General features: G+C 40.0%; 1 protein-coding gene across 7 annotated transcripts in view; it reads left to right on the top strand.

Moving 5' to 3' along the window:
• Window positions 1-20,338, top strand: part of SATB1 (SATB homeobox 1) — a 1,726,940-nt gene that overhangs the window by 1,384,258 nt on the left and 322,344 nt on the right. The gene's annotated exons all lie outside the window — the stretch shown is intronic.

The raw sequence follows: 20,338 nt of genomic DNA, 5'->3' as shown, positions 1-20,338 counted from the left end.
GATTTGGTACATATGTACTTCCCTCTAACTGTAGCTGTTCCTCCAGTGTTGCCAACCTTTGAGGATGCTTTCTTTGCAGCTATCAATTTCACTGTCCGCCACCCATACCTCTCAACCTCGTAGCACAAAAAATCTGGACAAAGCCTAAACTAATGGGGGTCAAAGCCCCAAATATAGAGACAGATTTTAAATATTCCTATTATAAACGTAGAAAGTTGCTAGAATAAGAGATTTTGCCATGTAGCTAAAGCTACTGCAGCAGTGATAATTCGAACATCAACTTTTATGTTACGTTTAACTTATACAACTGTACTTTCTGGGTCCCATTGAAGATTCCCTTATTTATCATTTTTTTTGTGAAGAAAAGTGTTATCTTCCTGTCAGCGTTGTTTGGGACAGGGGTTATTTTGTTTGGTTATATCCAAAGTATTTTACCGCAGAACTTAATTTTTCTGTCAGAAGGTCAGATCAACTCTTCAAGGAACAGCTAGCCATTTACCAGACACTTCTGGTGGCAAGGACATTGTCCTGGAACCCATCAACTTTGTTGTTTCCTTGAACCTCAAGAAGAGAAACTTGGGTGACCCCACTGTGGCCATTTGTTGTGCCTCAAACTGCTCATCACTTTCCCTTTTACCCTTTGATGCTGCTCCTCAGGAATCCACTTCAGATCAGATCAAGGAGGCAGGCATGTATTCTACAGCTGCTCAGCTGCCCATGTGTGATAATGGAGAACCACTCTTTTCCAGCATAGGGGAGGGGACCAGGTGGTGCGCCATCACTAAGCTGAAATGAGGAGCTTCATTTCTGAGGAAGGGACTGTCCTCCTTACCACACTTTCTGGAGTTGGGGTGGTGTCTCCCAGAAAAAAAGAAACATGATGTTAGATATTTATCTCTTCCTAAAGCAGGGAGGGAGGATTGCCTGGCTTTGCTAAAGGTGTATTTAAAGACTTTCAGTCTTTACATTCTGAAACTACTCCTCGTGTAAAAATAAAAATATTTTTCTCTCAGATTCAGATTTCCTGTTTGAGGGACAGGATTTAGACAAAGTTTGTGTTTTTCAGGTTTCCATTCTGCAAAATGGGGATTATGACTCGAGGAAAGTTGGTCTACTGCTTCCCCTCCTGAAGAGTTGTCCTTTTCTGATACTGCTACCATAATAATTTGTTTCAGTGGGAATAAAAAATACCAGAATCATAACAAATATATGATTTGATACATATGTACTTCCCTCTATCTGTAGCTGTTCCTCCAGTGTTGCCAGCTTTTGAGGATGCTTTCTTTGCAGCTATCAATTTCACTGTCAGCCACCCATACCTCTCAACCTCGTAGCACAAAAAATCTGGACAAAGCCTAAACTTATGGGGGTCAAAGGCCCAAATATAGAGACAGATATTCCTACTGTAAATGTAGAAAGTTGCTAGAATAAGAGATTTTGTCTTAACGTTCATTTTCTGAAGGATACAAAGTCTGAAACTTAAAATGAGTCATTATTTAGTAACTTTAGTCCTCAGTGATTTGCCAGAAAAACACAAATTTCAGCAGGAGCAAACCAAAAATATGAGCATAAAATCTGGACATTCTGCAAAAATACGATAAATTTAGAGGTATGCAGCCACCTGCTCCCGGTATGTCTAAATTATATAAGGTGCCCCACTCCTACATATTCCTTTTTTTCTAATCACAGGTCAAATCATGCAGCCATTTCTTTGTCAAAATTAGTTTATGCCAAATGCCTTACAGGAGCTAGCCATAATCCTGACAAGCAGTGAAAATCCTTTGATAGGTTTCAGAAGAAAGTTTATTTCTTCCACCATAGCATTCAGAACAGTGAATGGTCAGATTCACATCTAAGTTTCTGTTGGCGCTGTTTCTAGAGAAGCTGCCATTGACCAGTAATGAGATTTGTCTGGCTACATTCTCAGGATTTACCAGCATATGTCAAAGCTGAGATCCTGAAATCTTCCGTGGATAAACTGTTGTTGTTTGGTCCTTTATCTGCTGAGTTCATTAAAAGGTTTGATAAAAGAGAAAAGTTAATTCAGTGGGTTACCCAGATTTTTCAACCATCCCATACAAAAAATAATAAAAACTTTCCTGTTCAGGTTCCTTTTTCATGAAACAGAATGAGTATTCCCAGCAAGGCACAGAAAACACATTTTCAAAAAGCAATGGCAGGGAGTTTCCAAGAAGGAAGAACAGTCATCCCAAAACAAAGAACAGTCTTAAGAAGACAGTGTTTATATGTCCCTTCATGTTTCCCCTTTGCACCTTGTTAGTCCTTTAAAGCTTTCAGAAAGTCTATGTCATCATTTTCCTCTGTGGCACTAGATAACTTTAGAAACTTAAATTATGAGAGTCATGCAAAAAGGCTACATTTGGCAGTGGAATTCCCTTCCCTTCTTCCATTAAATGGATTCCTCTTCCTCAATCCAAACAAGCCTCTCTGGTCCCTGTTATTGTAGATATGCTCTCAAGGGGGGGGGGGGAGTTATAGAACCCATTCCTCCAGATTACAAGGAAAGGATTTTATTCAAGAATCTTTCTGTTGGCAAAGAAGGAACTTTGTCTTAGATGTTTAATTTCTAAACCTTTATATCAAAATCCCAAAGTTCAAAATGCTCCCTCCCTTGTTACCTTCCATTCCACTTTTCAGTTTTTAGTAAGTCTGGATTTAAAAGATGCTCATCATCCCATTTCAATTCTCAAAAATTGCATTTTTTTCACATTTTCCTGTGTCTGGTTTGCATTTTCAGTTTTCTGCTTTGTCCTTTTGTTTGTCAGCAACTTCTGGAGTGTTTACAAAATGTCTGGCTCCTCTAATAGGTCATTGGGTTGCAGGGCATTCACATTTTTCCCAGATGACTGACAGATTTTTGCAGATTCTTTCACAAGTTGCAAAAAATCTGTAGCATGAATAAAGCAAAAAACTTTTCTTCAGCCTGTGTTTTCAGGTGAGCATAGAACAATTTTCTTTCATTTCCTCTTTCAGGATAGTGTTTCTGGGGTGTGTAGTGGGCACATCCCTAATGATGACTTTTTTCTACAGAACAAAGTGGAATGTTATAGGGAGCAGTTTCTGAAATTTTTCAACCAGACTTTGGCATCTGCCAGAGTATATGTACTACTTTCCTGAATCCTTTGGCCAGACTTCACATGAAGAAAATTCAGTAGTTTTCAAATAATTTTGGACCCAACACCAGCATCCCCAATCATTTCAGATTCCATTGTTTGGGTTTATGAATAATGAGTTAGTTTGGTGGATGAAACCGTTGTCTCTCAACTCAAATCTTCCTTTTTCCCTTCCATTCCCTACTCAGTCTAAACCACAGATGCACAGACATTGCTTGGGGAGCTGTGTTTGAGGGAATGAAAGTCCAGGGCCTTTGGAACAAGCAAGACAAAGTAATGATTAAGGTAATAAATGCTGTCAAATCTCTAAACCATCTTTGGACTCCAAGCTTTGCACTAGTAATCACAGACAACACCACAGTGATGTGGTGTTGTCTGTGATTACTAGTGCAAACAACACCACAGTGATGTGGTAAATTGCCAAATGGAGTATCACAGTCCTACTCCCTTTGCAGACTAGCTGTGGTACCCTGGGAGCTAGCAACTCGGCACATTCTTGTCCCTCCAAGCTACCTGCATTCCATCAGAGTTTAACATTATTGCAGACAAGCTGAGCAGGACCAAGGGTATACCCTCACAAATGAAAGTTGTACCCTTGGGTCTGTCAGGAATTTATTCATCTGTTGGGACCTCCTCAAGTAGATCTGTTTGCCTCCAGCCACAGCAGACAGTTAAAGATGTTCTGCTGTAGGATTCCTTGCACACAGGCCTGGAACTGAGATGATTTTTTTTCCCGTGGACAGGAATGTTGTTGTGTGCTTTTCCACTGTTTCCTCTGATCGCCAGGGTTCTTGCAATGATTCAGAAGGACTTCCAAAGATCATTTTTTACTCCTTTTGAAAATAGTCAAGGACAATCATTACAGGCTTCCTTACAGAATGGATTTAATTACATAGGACAATGGTTGTTTGAACTTCAACTTTCAATGGCAGTTGACTACCTGGGTGAATTTTATTAACTTTTAGGCACCTTTTTTCTGAGGATGGGCAGCATCTATTAAATGAGGCAAAGAAAGTTGTTACTACCAAATCTTTGATGGGTACGTGGAAAAGATTTTCTAGTCAGTGCCAAGACAAGAACTAGGATCTTTTTAAGGCTCCATCTCCTTTGGTTATCCTCTGGCCTTTCTTACTCTTCTGTCAACATTCACCTTTAGTCCATCCTTGCTTCTCTGCCTTTAACCCACTCCCCCACCCTACCTCTAGTGAAACAGTTTTTGAAAGGGGTTATACACATCTGATCACCTAGAATTCAGGTGGTTTCTTTGTGTGATCTTAATTTTCTACTTGAAAAAACTAGGCATCGTTTCCTTTTCAACCTATTCATGAGGCTTATTTGAAGTTCTTATCTTGGAAAACAGTGTTGCCGATTGCTCTGACTTCTTCAAGAAGAGTATCTCTGTTACAAGCTGAGTTATCCCTATGTCATTTTTCACAAGGATAGGGTACCTTTGAGAACAAATCTTTTATATGTTGTAGATGTCCACAGGCAATTCTGATATTATATTGATACAAGGACATGGGCAACCTCCAGACACTGGATAAATCCCAGACAACCTCCAGACACTGGATAAATCCCAGTTTGCCTTTGTCAAAGGAAGGCCATGCTTACTAAACCTGATGGATTTGTTTGATAAGGTCAGTAAGGCAATGGATGAGGGGAAAGTAGTGCATACCTTCTCCCTATATCTAGCTAAAGCATTTGATACAGTACACAACTCGTGCATTGTCAACAAACATACAGAACTAAGCATAAACCCCTTTATAACACAATGGATAGCTAGCTGGCTCATAGATAGAATCCAAGAGGTTAAGATCAGTGAGGCCTCCTCCACAAAGAGGCCAGTCACCAGTGGAGTCCTTCATGCTTAGTTTTGGGCCCATTCCTCTTTGGCATCTACTTCTCAGAGGTCAGAGCCAACGTCAAAGGCCTCTGGCTGTCCAGGTTCCCTGAAGATTGCAAACTGGGAACAGTCATTGAATCCATCCCCCAAGACAAGAACACCCTTCAAAAGATCTAACACAGATAAGCATACAGTTTCTAAATGATTTTGTCATGCTATTGCTTTTTGTTATTCTTAATATAAAAAGATACTTTGAAGCAAAGTCAGGGTCCACTCTCTCAAGCCTCTGGCTGCTTCTGTGGCTTTTTGGAAAGGAGTGAATTTTAGAAGTATACTAGGAGCAGCAATTTGGTTATCCCTACACAACTTTGCCAAGCACTAGGAGCTGGATTCATTTTCTAGGTCCAGAGAAGCCTTTGCGAGGTGTACTCTCCAGAGGTTCCTGGACTCTGATTCTTCTTCCTCCTTTTTTTCTGTAATGTCTGGTAGTCATCCCATATTGTTTGGGCTACTGCAGCAGTGCTCTAATGATGAACATAGTACGATTGTGTAAATAAACTTAACAGTAGATGTTTGAATGATCACTGTTGCAGTAGATGTACCCTCCCCCTCTTTTTGTTTTATGCCAGAGCATGAAATTTTTATTATTTCTGTTCCTAGCTGACAGGTCTCTAATGTTTATCTTCTGAGCTTCTGAGTCAAATTGTGGCATCTTAGCAACTGACTTATACTGCTCTCTTTGGTATGTTTACTTGCGCAGTTGTAGTATTATATGCAAATAAGGGGATTTATTAAAAGTATGCAATTTGACAGGGTTGTAAGGGTGTATTATGTAGCAGGTGGGTGAAGTATTTTAAGGGAGGCAGTAAGAATGGCATTAAATAGGAAGTTAGGAATGAAGAATGAAGGTAGTAAGTTGATGAATTTAATTTTGGAGACTATCCCGTAAGGGTGCCTGTTAAAAGGAATATATTTAAGAGATAGGCTTTGTGATTATAGATGTTATGGAGATGGAAGAATACCTCAAACATTTATTTTTAGAATGGATTTAGGAAAGTATTGGATATAGTTTAAATGAAAGTATAATTTATTTTCGGAGTAGAAAAGGAAATCTGAAGGAAAAAAAGTGGCTGAAACACTAACTTGTGTTATTTGGAAACTGGCTAAAACATTTATGTACATCTATCTACTTAACTGAATAAAGTACCTGAAACTTCATCAAGGTGTCTATTCCTCTCACAGGGAGGGTATCAGAGAGATAGAATATCCTATATCTGCTAGCTAAACTGATTTTACCTGAACTAATCCTTTATACTGTGCTAGAAGATCATCTTATCCAAGTTCAGTACCAAAAAAAAAATGCAGATAATACAAACATTTAAAAAGTAAAACCTCTTGATGATGGATATGGATAGTAAAATGCAAATAATGAAAATGTTTTTAGTCCCTTTAGATGTTCTTTATATTGATCATGTCTGCAGTAGCTTAAGATATATGGGTTATATCCTCCAAGAATATAACATTTGACCAGTTTCCAAAGCTTCAGGGCACTTTCCACATGCCCAAACAGTCTGGCACCTCAAACTGAGCTGAATAAATGACAAATGTATGTGCCAAGCCCTTCAGAGGTTTACTGCTGGTGAAGAGTACACTGCTCTGAGGCTTTTGAGGATAGTCTGTTAGTTTGTGCTCTTCGTTTGCTGGGCAGATAAATATCCTTTTGGGGAGGCTTCCATTATTTATTTGTACTTTACGCTTCTGGAAATTTATGTTAAAGCTAGGAGTTTGTTTTAATGGGCTATCATGAGACTGTATTGTACTTTTAAATAGGAGTACTCTTTTTTTTTTTTTTTTTTTTCCCTGTCAGTTTCAAAGTTGTTGATAGTAACTGTAAACCATTGTTTCTGTGGAAATTTTGTTTATTTTACTTTGTGGGACTGTCAAAGTGTTTTAAAATGCTTTTTACTGTGTTTGTTTTTGAAAAAAAAAGTGGCTTTTAAAGATATTTGGTTTTTACTAGCATTTGCTGCTTGCTTTCCCTGGAAAAGGGGCACCATTTTCAGCTTGACCATGGAACAATCTGTCATTCCCACAGTCTGTTCTCCCAGGCACAAAAAGAGAGTTAAGCAAACAGCATTTTCCATCACAGCAGGCTATCAATTTTCCTCAGCCACAGGTGAGTGACTGTTATGGCCATTAGTTATACCTCACTTCACTCCTCTTTTACTCCAGATTCCTCTGGTGTAGCTTCTACGACCACTGTGGACTTTGGTTTAGCCATGTCCTCTGCGGCTGGAGAGCCTGGGAGAAGGAACAGAAAAGACCTTCCCTACTTTGTCGGAATGGTATACCCATATCTGGGGAAGCTGCTGCTACCATTAATAACCCTGCTGGTCCCAGTTTTTCCTGTCAAAAAGGAATTGAAAGCAAAGCATGTATCTACTCCTCAAATTTCCTTAAACAGGAGTAGTTTACTGGGTCTGGCTTAGGGTTTAATTCAGGCTACTAATTCTTGTAAAATAGTTTCTGGTAAAAGAGAGAGAGGAATACCCCCTTTCCTGAACAGATTCGAGATTCTGAATCTGTATAGGCGGTTGCATGGACAGATAACAGGCTTTTCTTGTCAGACTTTTGATTATGCCTCAGAGAAGAGCTCAGTTTCTGACTCGCCCTGTAGGAGGTTCTCTTTCTCTGAGACAGTTTCTAGGATGTGCCACTGTTTTCAGTGGGAGAACACTGAGGTTTCTCAGTTCATCAGAAAATAATTATGAGCTGTTTCAGAAAGAATTTTCAGAATCTGCTTCTATTTCTTCAGTTCTCTAAGCTCTGGAGAATTTGTATATTACTGGCTGCAGTTTTCCTGGCAGTCAGCTGGCTGCCCCTAAATAGGCAGATAAGATGTATAAAGTTCTTCAGTCTTTCAAGTTTTTATATGATCTTCCTAAATCTGATCCAGCAGTTGTAGCTTTAGTTAATCCTTCAGCTGCTAAGCACTTAGTTAATTCCAACCCTACTCTCTCTCTAATAAGGATGGGAAGATTATTGATAAGTACAGTATTGGGAAGAAGTGTAGGCTTCTTTGACTTTCAGAATTTTGAGTCATCAGGCTCGTTTGTTAATTTTTGTTCTGACTAACTGTGAAAGTATGAAGAATGTTTTAGCTGCAGTTTCTTCTTTTGATGAAAAATCTGCTTTAAAATGTTGATTTCTTCTATTGCTCAAGTCACTACTTATTGTATACAGCATGTATGTGACATTGTTGATAGTACCAGTGGCCACACCCCTGAAAGTATTTTGAGGAGGTTTGCATGGTTGCACTGTCAGAACTTCCCAGATGATAAAAATTAGATTTTAAATTCTGCTTTGGATAGCGATTTAATTCTTTGTCCTTCTGTTGCAGAGGTGATCAAAAGGTGTGATGAAAGGAGTAAGCTGATGCTAATACAGGTTAACCTCTTAAGATTTTCAGCCCTCCTTTTCCAAGTTTTACAAGGGATTCTGTAACTCCTCATCCAATTTTGGTAAGAAACAAAATAAATGGTCTCAACAAAATACAGGTAAATGGACATTTAAGAAGAAATGGCAAAGGGTTTCAGGAAGAATTCTGGAAACTTCCAAAGCCGCCAAGGCAGTCCAATATGTCAGAATGACTATTTAAGAGAGACTGTTCCCCTCCCACCCTGACAGTCCATTTTTCTTCCAGAAAGTTTGAATCTCCATTTTCCTGTATGGCAGCAGACAGTTTCAGACAAATGGGTTCTGAAGATCATTCATCAAGGTTACAGATGGCAGTGGGAGGAAATCCCTCCTTTCCAGAAGGTAATTCTTTATCCTCCACACCAAACTTTTTTGTTTTTCCTTGACCTTCATCATATGCTGCCCCAGACAGTGATAGAACCTATTCCCCCTTCCCAGGTTGCAAAGGGGTTTTATTACAGGATGTTTTAGTACCAAAGAAATAAAATGGTTAGATAGTTGTTATAGATCTTTCTTTCTTAAACCTGTTTGTGATAGTGCCCAATTCTAAAGTGATGCCACTTCATCACCAGTTACCTCTTCTTCATTCAAATTTACATATAACATTTGATTTAAAAGATGCTTATCAAATTCCTATTCATCCAGACTTTGTGCTTTTCTTAACATTTTGTGTGTCTGGATCCCATTACCCATTGGACTGTCCACTGCACCAAGAGTATTCAGAAAGTGTTTAGCTCCAGCTATAGCTCATTGTAGACTACAAGGTATCCACATTTATCCATATCTATATGACTTGTTTATCTTTGCAGAGTATTTTTCAAAATGTCAGGAATCTCTGTCACTCTCGGATGAGAGATCTCTTACACAAGCTTGGTTTCCAAGAGAACATTCAAAAGTCTTTCTTGACTCCTTCTCAGAGGATTGTGTTTCTGGTATGTCAACTAGACAGCACAGTTCAAACAGCTTTTCTAGGAAAAAATAGATCTATATCTAGAACTGTTTCTAGGATTTTCCACTCAGACTTTGCTCACTGTGAGTGATACCTCTGGATCTAGATTCTCAGGCCTCATGACTTCTGTGATTCTTATGATACCCCTGGCAAGACTCCAAATGAGAAAGATATGGTGGTATCTGAAGTCTCTTTAGTCCCAGCATCAATATCCCTTGTCTTTTGAAATCCCAGTGCTGGGGTTTAACAGAAGAGAAATCTCTTGGTGCAGACGACAGATATCCTTAACTGATTACAGCTGAGTGGCACCTCCAGATGCTTCTGCAGTTACATCCTACTGCACCTCTAGGCATCAAATATTAATTGTTCACATTTACATTAATAATTCCAAAATCATGTTCTATACAAAATATTGAAGGATTTCATCTTAATGCACATACAATGGCAAACACAACTGTATTGATATTTGACCTCTGTGTAGTGCAGGTAAAGGGATATTAATTGCTCATATAATTATTTATTTATATTGTCATAAATCTCATTTTTTTTAAATATCTTGATAACCAAGTAGCACAGACCGAACTGCTTAGCCTCATGCGAAAGCTCTCAGCTGTACGAACAAAATGATGATGACAATATGTATGTACCTTGAGTGGTTGTTGAGATATTGTAAGCTGTTTACAAAATATTACAAACATAATGGTTACTGTGTTTTTTGTGATTTATAAAATTCAGTTAAAGACTGAGAACCTAAAGAATGCTACCACTATAAAAATAGTTTGCGCTGAATAGTTTGACATTTGCACTTTTTAGTAACCTCTGTGATTCCAGAGATATGAATATTTGCTTGAAATCTAAGGACATAATTTTATACTTTCAAAAACCTTAAGCTCTGCCCATTGGAATTTAGCAGTAGAACTTTTCAGAGCTCCATTGGAAGGAATGAGTTAAATCCAGGTCCCCGCTTCTCCCTCCCTGTTCCAAAGTAGTCAGCCACCTCAGATGCCTCAGACTCAGCAGTTTCAGGAGGTTTAAAACTGTAAGATGTGTGGGACATCAAGGACAGATGCAAGCACATAAATATAAGAGATGCTTGCTCATATTAAGGCATGTGACTCTTAAACCATCTTTGGTCCCTGGGGCCTGTTCAGGTTGTTACATTCAGTACCATAGTCATATGGTGGTATTTCAGCCTGCAAGGAGGAACCAGGTCATACCCCATCTGCAGGCTGTCCATGTTTGCTTGGGATATAGCTTCATAGCATAGCCTCACTCTAAAGGCATACCGCATTCTAAAACTGTGTGGCAGCCAAGCTGTGAAGGACGAGGGCAGATCCTCACAAATGGAAACTATATCAGGGAGTCTTCCAAGATATAATCTATATGTGAGGATTTCCTGTAGTAGACCTATTTACCTCCTCTCTGAAAAATCAGCCAGCAAGATTCTGCTCCAGGACTCCATGCATGAAGGCCTGGAAGACAGATGCCTTTTTTTCTTAGAGAGGGGTATTCCTGTATGCTTTTCCACTGTTTCCAATAGTATCAAGGGTACTTCTGAAGATTCAGAAGGAATCCCCTTAGATCACTGTGGTAACTCCCTTCTGCCCTAGGCAACCGTGGTTCTCCCTTCTTTTGGAAATGGCCAGGGGCAGTTACCACATGCATCCTCACAGACCTGACTCTACTCAGACACCCAAACATCAGTCATCTTCAACTGACTGCCTGGATTATAGGGTCTTAATTCCCTTTAGGCATCTGTTTACTGAGGATGCAGATCAGGTGCAAATGGAGGCAAGAAAGCCTGCTACTAGAAAATCATCTTAGCATATGGAAAAGATTTTCTAGTTGGTGCCAACAACATAACCAGCACTCATTCAGGGCTAGTTGTTCTCTGGTTTTACAATGTTTGTGCGAGTTACTATCTCAAGGCCTTTCCTATTCCTCAATCAAGGTTAATTTATCGACCATTTCAACACGTTTGCCCATGGATCCTCTTCTTTCAATGCATTGTCATGTCAAAATGGTTTTGAAAGGGATTTTGCATAAGAGACTTCCAAGAAAACCAGTGACCCTTTACTGGGATCTTCATTTTGCATTAGTGAAGCTAACACTTGGTCTTTTTAAACCTGCTAATATGGCTAACACGAGTTTCATAACATGAAAAGCAGTTTTACTGATTGCATTCACTTCTGCAAGAAAGATTTCTGAGTTGCAAGCTCTTATGGTGAGTCAACCTTATCTCATTTTCCACAGTGACAGGATTTCTTTTAGAATTAATTTGTTTGTTATGCCTAAAGTGGGATCTGAGTTTATTTTAAGACAAACTGTCCATCTTTCATTTTTCTTTCCTGAACCTAAAACTGAGTGAGAAAAGATACTGTATACCTTGGATATCCACAGGTAACTCTGGTACTATCTTGACAAAATGAAATCAGATCTTTAGATCAGTTGTTCCCTTCTTGTGAAGATAAGAAGGGACAACCTGTGTCAAAGACCATCACCTTTTGCTATATTCACCACAACAAAACTGTTCTAGACAAAGTTGACGCCCACCCTACCAGCGCCTTGGCTTCATTTTTGGCTTTTTGGAGAGGATTGGATTCTAGAAATATTCTAGAAACAGGAACTTGGTGCTGTGTACAGTAAATCACTGTAGGCTTGATTCCTTATCTAGGACTAGATTAGGTTTTGCTAAGACCATTCTCCAGAGACTCTTGGACTGTTCTCCTTCAACCTCTCAAAAATTGTAATATATTGTAATCTACACATATAGCTTAAACTACTGCAGCAGTGATCAGTATGAAGAATATAGTGCAGTTGTGTAAGTAAACTTAACAGAACAGTAGACCTTTGAATGATCAGTGCTGCAGTAAACACTACCTCCCTCCATCCCCCTTGTTTCTTGATGTGTTGTTTATGCTAAGATGTGGTTATTTTTTTTTTTCTTATCCTAGCATTGTCCTTTCAGCTCTCTTCTGTCTTCTGTTATTGGGAGGAAAGCTCTGAAGAGCTTGGTACCAAAACTTGTATTTTAGTCAGCTTAGCTCAAGCTGCCAGACAGTCTGGGCATGTGGAAGGTGCCCTGAAGCACTGGAACCTTGTCAGCTGTTATATCCTTGGCAGGATGTAACCCATATAGCTTAGGGTACTGCAACAGTGATCTTTTGAACATCCTCTGTTACGGTAAGTTTACTAACACAACTGTACTTTTTATAAACGGGTTAGGAGTAATTTTATCAACTAGAGAAGAAGTTGTGGAAGATGTTGATTAATAGACAGATATAGGAATTTATTTGAGAGGGAACTGACAAAAGTTAATTCGAATAAGTTGTTTTTCTCCATTGAATGATGTGTTCTAGGGTTACCTGTTTTGAAGGGGTACTTTAAAGCCATGCAGTTAAGGCTCATATGCATAACTCAAGCATAAGGTTATAAATCCAAGTATAAAAGAATGATTAGATTGGCGGGGGGGGTGTTTAACAGATAAAGATAAACATGGTAACCGCCATACAGATTATTATATCCATGATCGTGCAGAAAGTATTCCAATAGCTATGCCAGTGTGAGAATGGAAAAAAGACAGCTTACCAGTAGGGATGTCTGCAAGTAGGGGGTTTGAATTTAGGCAGGAGGGGGCTTGAGTTTACTGGAGGAATTTGGCAAATGAACCAAGGTACTGTAAGCAAAAACTTTGAGAAAGAAAAGCGAGAGCAGGATGAGGTGAAGCAGACATTTGGATTGCATACAAGATTACCTTCCCCCATCAGGGATTGATAATAGTACAGAAAAGAGATAGGGATGTGCTAAGTGAAAGAACAGTGCTGATCGAGTGTTTTAAGTCTAGAACAGTAGATGCTGTTAAAGAGAATTAGTAGGGGATCATACCTCTCAACTGTACAGATTTTTGCTTCATATTTTTTTGTCTGTGTTTCATAATTTGTGTTTTTCTGGCAAATTAGTAGCAAATCATTAAAGATTAAGTTAGAAAATAATGACAGACATTTGAGTTTCAGACTTCATACCCTTCAGAAAAATTCATGCTAATGCAAAACCTGTTTTTCTGTCAACTTTCTAAGCTTGTAAGTGCAATATTTAAATCTTGTCTGTATTTTTGGGCCTTTGTTCCATTTTTCCTTATGGCTTTGCCCAGATTTCTTGCTCTGAGGTTGAGAGGTTTGTAAGGGATATTAAATATTGTACCTATAAGGAATTACGTAGAGGAGGTTAGAAAAGATGAGGAAAGATATTAGAAAGGCAACTTGCAGAGGAGCAAAGGGATGAAATCTACAGGCTCACAAGGAGGATTTTACATGGAAGTGTCCACGTAGGTATATTTATAGCCCAGGTAGATGCCTGGGGATTTCTCCTCAAATAAATAAATGTTGGAGGCCTGACCCTGTGCTATAAAAAAAAAAAAAAAACATACCCATATCAGATGATCCTGATAATCATCATCCACACCCCTTTTCCCTATTTTCTACATGGAGTTGGGGTGTTGTGTCACTTGTCATCTCTCCCTATTCTATGTCACTCTCCTACCTTTTTTGACACTCATAGGTCTTCTCTCTCACAATTCATCCACCTCTTTGCTGGACACCCTTGTTTCTTCTTGCCTTCTTTCTGTATGTTCCAAATCTTCTTCACCCGATTGTCTTCTGCTTTCCTGCACATTGCCCAAACCACCATAATCTGCTCTTTTTGACCCTTTCTGTAATTTGAGGTACTTTGGCTTCTGCTGTTATGTCTTCATTTCTTCGTCTCTCCCACAGTGTGTATCCTACCACCCATCTCATGCACTTCTTTTCCATCACCTCTAACTTCCTCAACTGCTATGCCTTTACTGCTCAGGTTTCTGTGCCATATAGTAGTACTGGTCGCAACAATGTTTGATACACCTTACTTTTCAGCTTCTTTGGAATTCTTTTGTTGTACACTACCCCTGACACACTATGCCAGTTGGCTGCAGCCCATCTGATTCTAGCTTTGACCTCCTCATTCAGACTTCCCTTCTCCTCACCCACCTCTCACAGGTACTTGATGTTGTTAATGTGTTTGACTGTTTTCCATTTTATCTAATTTTTCAGCTTCTTCTTATTTCTCTCATTTGCTGCCATTACATCTGTCTTTTCTGCACTCAGTTTCATCCCTTGTGCCTTCAGTTTTTGCATTCTATTCCCCTACACTTTTGCTGCAGTTCTTGCTCAGAGTCCGCCTGTAATGCCACATCATCTGCATACAGCAACTTTGTTGATCTGTCCCTTCCGATCTGCTTGCTAATGTAGTCCATGACCAAAATAAACAGCAGTTGGCTCAGAGCTGAACCCTGATGCACACCTACTCACACCAGGAACCCACCTCTGTAAGACCAAACACTGTGCATACTTGAGTCCTTGGTTCCTTGTTCATCCATCAATCCACAACCCCTTTTTCCCATTTTTACACAGAGTCGAGGTGTCAGTTTAACAGTGACAGTCATCTAGAGCCAAGGTTCATACCACCAGGTTGACCCCTTTTACATCTCCAACATCCTCATCATTCGTTAGACAATTAGTCTCCTGCTATGATTATTTCCCCTTTAACATGGTGTACAATGTCTTCTAAGTGCTGCTTGACTACTTTGACACTTAATCCAGGTATCCAGTAAATGTTTACTAGAGTATATAGCTGCCCATTTATGAATATCATTACTAAGCAAAATATCCCTGTTTTGTCATAATATGTATTTAACATTTTTGGCATTAAGTTGTTCCATAAGACTGTTGTGCTTTCTCTACAGTCAACTTTCAGGTCTTTAGCCTCATCTCTGTTGACCTTAGAGCTTTTTCTGACCACTGCCTGCAGCTGATTATTGTAACCAGTGGTTTACGCTGTGGGACAACTGTTTCACTGGAGATAACTTTGCAATCACTGATTCTACCCTAAGCACCCTTTCCTTACTAGGAGAAAGTCTACCTGATTTGCATGCACTTTTGTATGTGATCTTGTGACACTCTCTCTTTCTGAACCATGTGTTTGCTGTCATCAAGCCATTTGCCAGACAGCAGTCTAGAATGGCTTGTCTATCTTTATTCCTGTTGGCCCACCCATGTGGACCCAAGCTGACCTCATATCCTGTTCTGTCTGTCAGTTATATGCATTCAGTGTACCCATTATCAACACCAATTCTTGTTGTCCTGCTTTATCTAGTCAGTCCTGCAACTGTTGTCTGAATGTACTCTCTTACTCATTATCACGAACTGTTGTGGGGCGTAGGCTGAAAGTATGAATACTGCTCTGTCATTATACTGGAGTCTGATTGCCATCAGTCTGCCACTAATTATGACGACATCTCTTACTGCCTTCTGAAGCCTCTCCCTCACTACAGTTCTCACACCATTTCTAGCTTGTCCTCTGACTTTGTTGCACTGCCTTTCCACTTTGTCTCTTGTATACATAGGATGTCCAGCCGCCTACTTACCATCATATCATACACTTCCACGCCTCATCCTGTCAGTGAACTTACACTAAGTGTGACAATTCTTATTTCATGTTTGGCAGGCTGATTGGTTTTACATCCAGCTTTCATAGAACAGAGCTATCCCAGGTAACCCAAGCTGGGCAACTAGACACCAGCAGGCCCATAGCTTTTTGACCCAGAGCTGCTGGGCTTTATGGCAGCATACTGGCCAATAAGGGCACATACACCCCTGTCACCATTAGCATGGGTCCCTGGCATAGGTCAGAGTAGGCTGTGTCCTCAGCCCACTTATCAGTGGCAAATCCCCTTTAGTCAGATAGACCGAATCATGTAGAGCCATATTTTTCACCAAGTGGCTAGCCGTGCCACGGCGCACAGTCTGTGATCTGTATTCTCCTTTCTTGAGGATACAGCACACCACAGTAGATGCCCAAAGAGGTTTGTCTGTATAGCTGTTCCCTTTATAGGGCACGATGTAGAGTCTGTGCTGCGTGCCCACAGCTCCATTCTTAGGTGAGTTTGAGATGGAAACACTCCGCATGTTTTTTGGAGGTAGGTGAAACCCACAGAGACACTGGGAGAAAAACTCCAAATAGGCATTGATCTGAGTCAGACCCGAACCTTCTACTTTGTGCATGAGAGGCATAGATCTTGACAATTATTCCAACTGGTCTCTAAAAATGACCTTTTTGGCAAGGTGGTCAAGAAAGTAACTTATTCACAGCTTAATCTGATTTTTCTGAGTACTGAGTTTATGACCCATTCCAGTTCAGTTTTTGCTGTAGATATAGCACTTTGAGAATGTACTTAGTAGGGTCCTGATTGACTTTCTCATGGCTAGAGTTCATCCTGGTCCTTCTTGGCCTCAGCATTTGATATGGCGGAGGACAAAATCTTTTTTCCCTCACAACACTACCTTCCTGCAGCTGACCATTGGCTGCCATAGCACTTCATATTCACTGGGTTTACCAGACCTGCCTTGGGCTCCCCCAGCCTCAACTTGACCCACATCCTAAGCCAGAGAGAAAATTGAGGATGCTGGTGCAGTGTCATATGCTGCCAAAGTGTGCTATAATCCCTACCACTCTACTGCAGTATTTCAAACTCTGTAATGGCTACCTTCGGGAACTGCAGGTGTACTTCCACTCATGAGCAACATCCCAGCCAAGTGATATACTGGTTGCAATGCTGAACTTGCCAGATTGTTAGTGCTTCTATTGCAGTGAGTCTAGGCAGTCTCCCTCCCTCCCCTCAGGATGGGTGAGTCAGCAGTAGCTGCTCAATCCTATTCTCTCCACCCAATCCCTCCTGTGTCTGTGCCTCTAGTCAAAATTGGGTTGTGTGTGGTGCATTATGGGCTTTGTTCCTCTGAGCTATGGGGCGAGCTGAACACAGAATCATATTAGGTTATCTTTGGATCTACTGTGGGACCTCGGATACTGTCCTACATTGGTTTGCCTCTTTTCTTTCTTGTGTACATTTTTTTTCATTTACTCTCTTTCACCTCTATCCATCCCACGGGGATTGAGTTTTGAGTCCTTTGTTTTCTGTGGATGTGCTTCTGTTGGTTGTGCTTCTGTTGGTTAAGCTTATTCATAGTAGAAGATTATGGTATCACCATTGTCCCCATGATATGCTACTTCACTTTTTCCTAACTCAAGAGTTGTTGTCGTCTATAAACTTACTTGATAAAGACTTGGAATGCATCCAGAAATGGGTGAGCTGTAATCACCTGTGCTCCAACACCTCTAAGACAGTGCTCATGGCTACTCATAAAACTTAACATATTTCCCTATTTCAAATCATACTTTCACTTTATAGTTGCTGGCTATAGTGTCTGGTGTTTTGGCCAGATTTACAGAGCCTCGTCTCAACCGTGGGACCAGGCGGCAGCATTTTCTCTTGGTTGAAGTCAAAAGTGTCAGAATGGAAATTCATTGTTGGCATGGTTGGTAGCACTGTTTGCTGAAGAATGCTCCCCTTTCCTCACTGATATTATTTCCTCTGGGGGTCTTGAACTTGTGTTTTTTTTTTTATGTGTGCCAGTTGCTGATGAGGCCCCTATGATATGGTAGTTTAATAGGTGACCGTCCATTCCTAGTGACCTTGTTTACTCTGGCATATGGGTTCTCTACATGAATGAGGCCTCTGCCTTACTCTTCCAACATGATTTAGAAAAGAAGTCTTCACTCCGGGTTTACCCCTTGTCCTGGTTCTCTGTGGGAGTCTAGAACTAGAAGGAATGTGTTGGGCACCTTACTCCTGATAGCACTGCTTTATCTGGGAGGGGTCTTCCCCAATGGTATGTTCTGAGTTCAGCTTGTAGTCTGTTCCAAACTATTGTTGGAATGTAGAGCTTTTAATTCTTTTGGCCCTGGTGGGGATTTGATCTGTCAGTACCATGGGTGTTTTGCATGCTGACCAAGTTTGTCATCTTGTGCGCATCTTTAGAAGTAGCTGTTCCCCAGTGCTGGCTTGATTTCCCTTTTGATCCTTTGTTACTAAGGACTGGGATTCATGTTACTCACTTTCCACATAACCTTCCTATTGCAGCATTGGAATTGGGCGTTTTGACTTGATGTTCCTCAGTTCTCATACTACTTGTTGGTCTTTATGTGGTTCACAGTCTCTTGCCTTATTGCCCAGGTGGTTATACTGTTTGGGAATGAAACCAGCTGTAGGATCCATCAGTGAAGGCACCTTGATGTTAAATATAAAAGATAACATTCTTCTTTGATAATCTGTCAAGAGGATCCCCGTTGATGGGTCAAGAGTACCTCATCTGAGTGGGCAGTTCCTTTAACTGGCATTAGCTGTTGGAATTTTTGTAAGTTAGGCAAGTATATACTAGTGTTTCGCTTGTTAGCAATAGGGTTACCTTGTCTTCATTCTTATTGTCGAGTTGCATTAACAGTAAGGATGTAGTGTCTTCATTCTTGTTGACTTGGGGTCGGTGCTTACTGTTGGTAAAGAGATGTACTGGTTAGCAGAGGGAAAGACTACACATCTGTAGTTGGTATGTGACTTTGTCTGTGGGTAGTTGCCCATTCCTGAATGCAGAATCTTCCAGACAAAAATGTGAACTGTTGATGGATAGAGAAGATCCACCCAGCCATACGGACCCATTTAGGGCAATCCTTTTCATAGACAAACTGATGCGGCAAGAGCTTGCATATTATTTATATGGAATACTATAATGGTTTGAAGGAGAGATAGGTACAGGCATGGCTTTAGAAGGAGGTAGAAGGCCAGTAAGATGTTTATCCTGCTGCAGTACCTTGCTGCTGATATCCAGTGTAGGTGTGAGGTAGGAAACTGTTTTTTGCCATTAACCCACTGTGCAGTAACCCCAGACAAGGTGCATGGATATGTGTGTGTTTATATAAAGACACACACACACACACACACACACACACACACACACACACACACACACACACACACACACACACACACACACACGTATGTAGGTGCACTTAAAATAAAGTTGAGTGTCTGGTTTGTTGATCTTTGTGTTGCCACCAGATATGTTGTATAGTATTCACTAATAGAAGTTCTGAGCAGATGAGCTGCCTTGATATGTAGTGCTGAGCTATTTTATTAATGCTAGATACGTTCTTTGGGTTGCACATGGTCTTAAGATATTTATGTTGTTTTTCATGTATATACTGTTTTCATCATGCTGTGGAATACAGAAAGAGTAACACAGTTTGTTTTGCAAAGAAAGCCAGTGTTTTTTGTAAATGTAAATAATGTAACAAGGTTATTTATGCTGTATGTGTTGTCCATTGTATGTGAATATGGTCGCAGTTTGTAGTGTTGTTGTTCCTGAATAATCCTCCTTTTGAGAGTTATTAGATACTTGCTGAATATGTGCATGGCTGCATTTGGATAAAGAAAATTTTCTCATGGAGTTTAGACAGCAGTAAGAGCAGGAAGCTAGGCTTTCAGTTTTCAGTTATATTGGAAAGCTCCAGTTGTGTTTGAGTACGTGTATCAGTATCTGACCTTAAGCTTAAGAGATTGTGTCAAAAGTTCCCAAGGTGGATTTGTTACCTCACTGAAGAGACTTGCATGTGACTTCAACACTTGAGATGTTTTGAATATTGGGGACATGAATTTTTATTTGGGGTAGAGTTTAAGAGAGCACATTAGTAGAGAAGTGTGTACAGGCAAAGCAGATAAGAGCTGAGAACAAAATGTTAAGGGGGAAGTTATGTTGACTGCATATATATCAGGGCAGTATCTGCTATCCTTTGAGAATGTAACTTAGAATGTCTGTACTGTAGATGTAACACCTTTTGATTTATCTTTAGATTTCATCAGGACATTTAACAAACTTGTATTTTTCCATGTTGCGTCTTTATTGCAACATTGGTGTTGTAGTACATATGTATAATTACAAATATTTAACTGTTTTTCTCAAAGCAGTGACATTTGCTGTAGATTTAAGTTATAAGAAGGGAAGTATTCTTGAC

The sequence above is a fragment of the Protopterus annectens genome, chromosome 3.part1 (genome assembly GCF_019279795.1).
Source record: "Protopterus annectens isolate FY-2018-M chromosome 3.part1, PAN1.0, whole genome shotgun sequence".
In the NCBI taxonomy this organism is placed as follows: domain Eukaryota; kingdom Metazoa; phylum Chordata; order Ceratodontiformes; family Protopteridae; genus Protopterus; species Protopterus annectens.
Note: the sequence above shows the minus strand (reverse complement) of the source record. Positions and strands in the feature narration are given on the sequence as shown.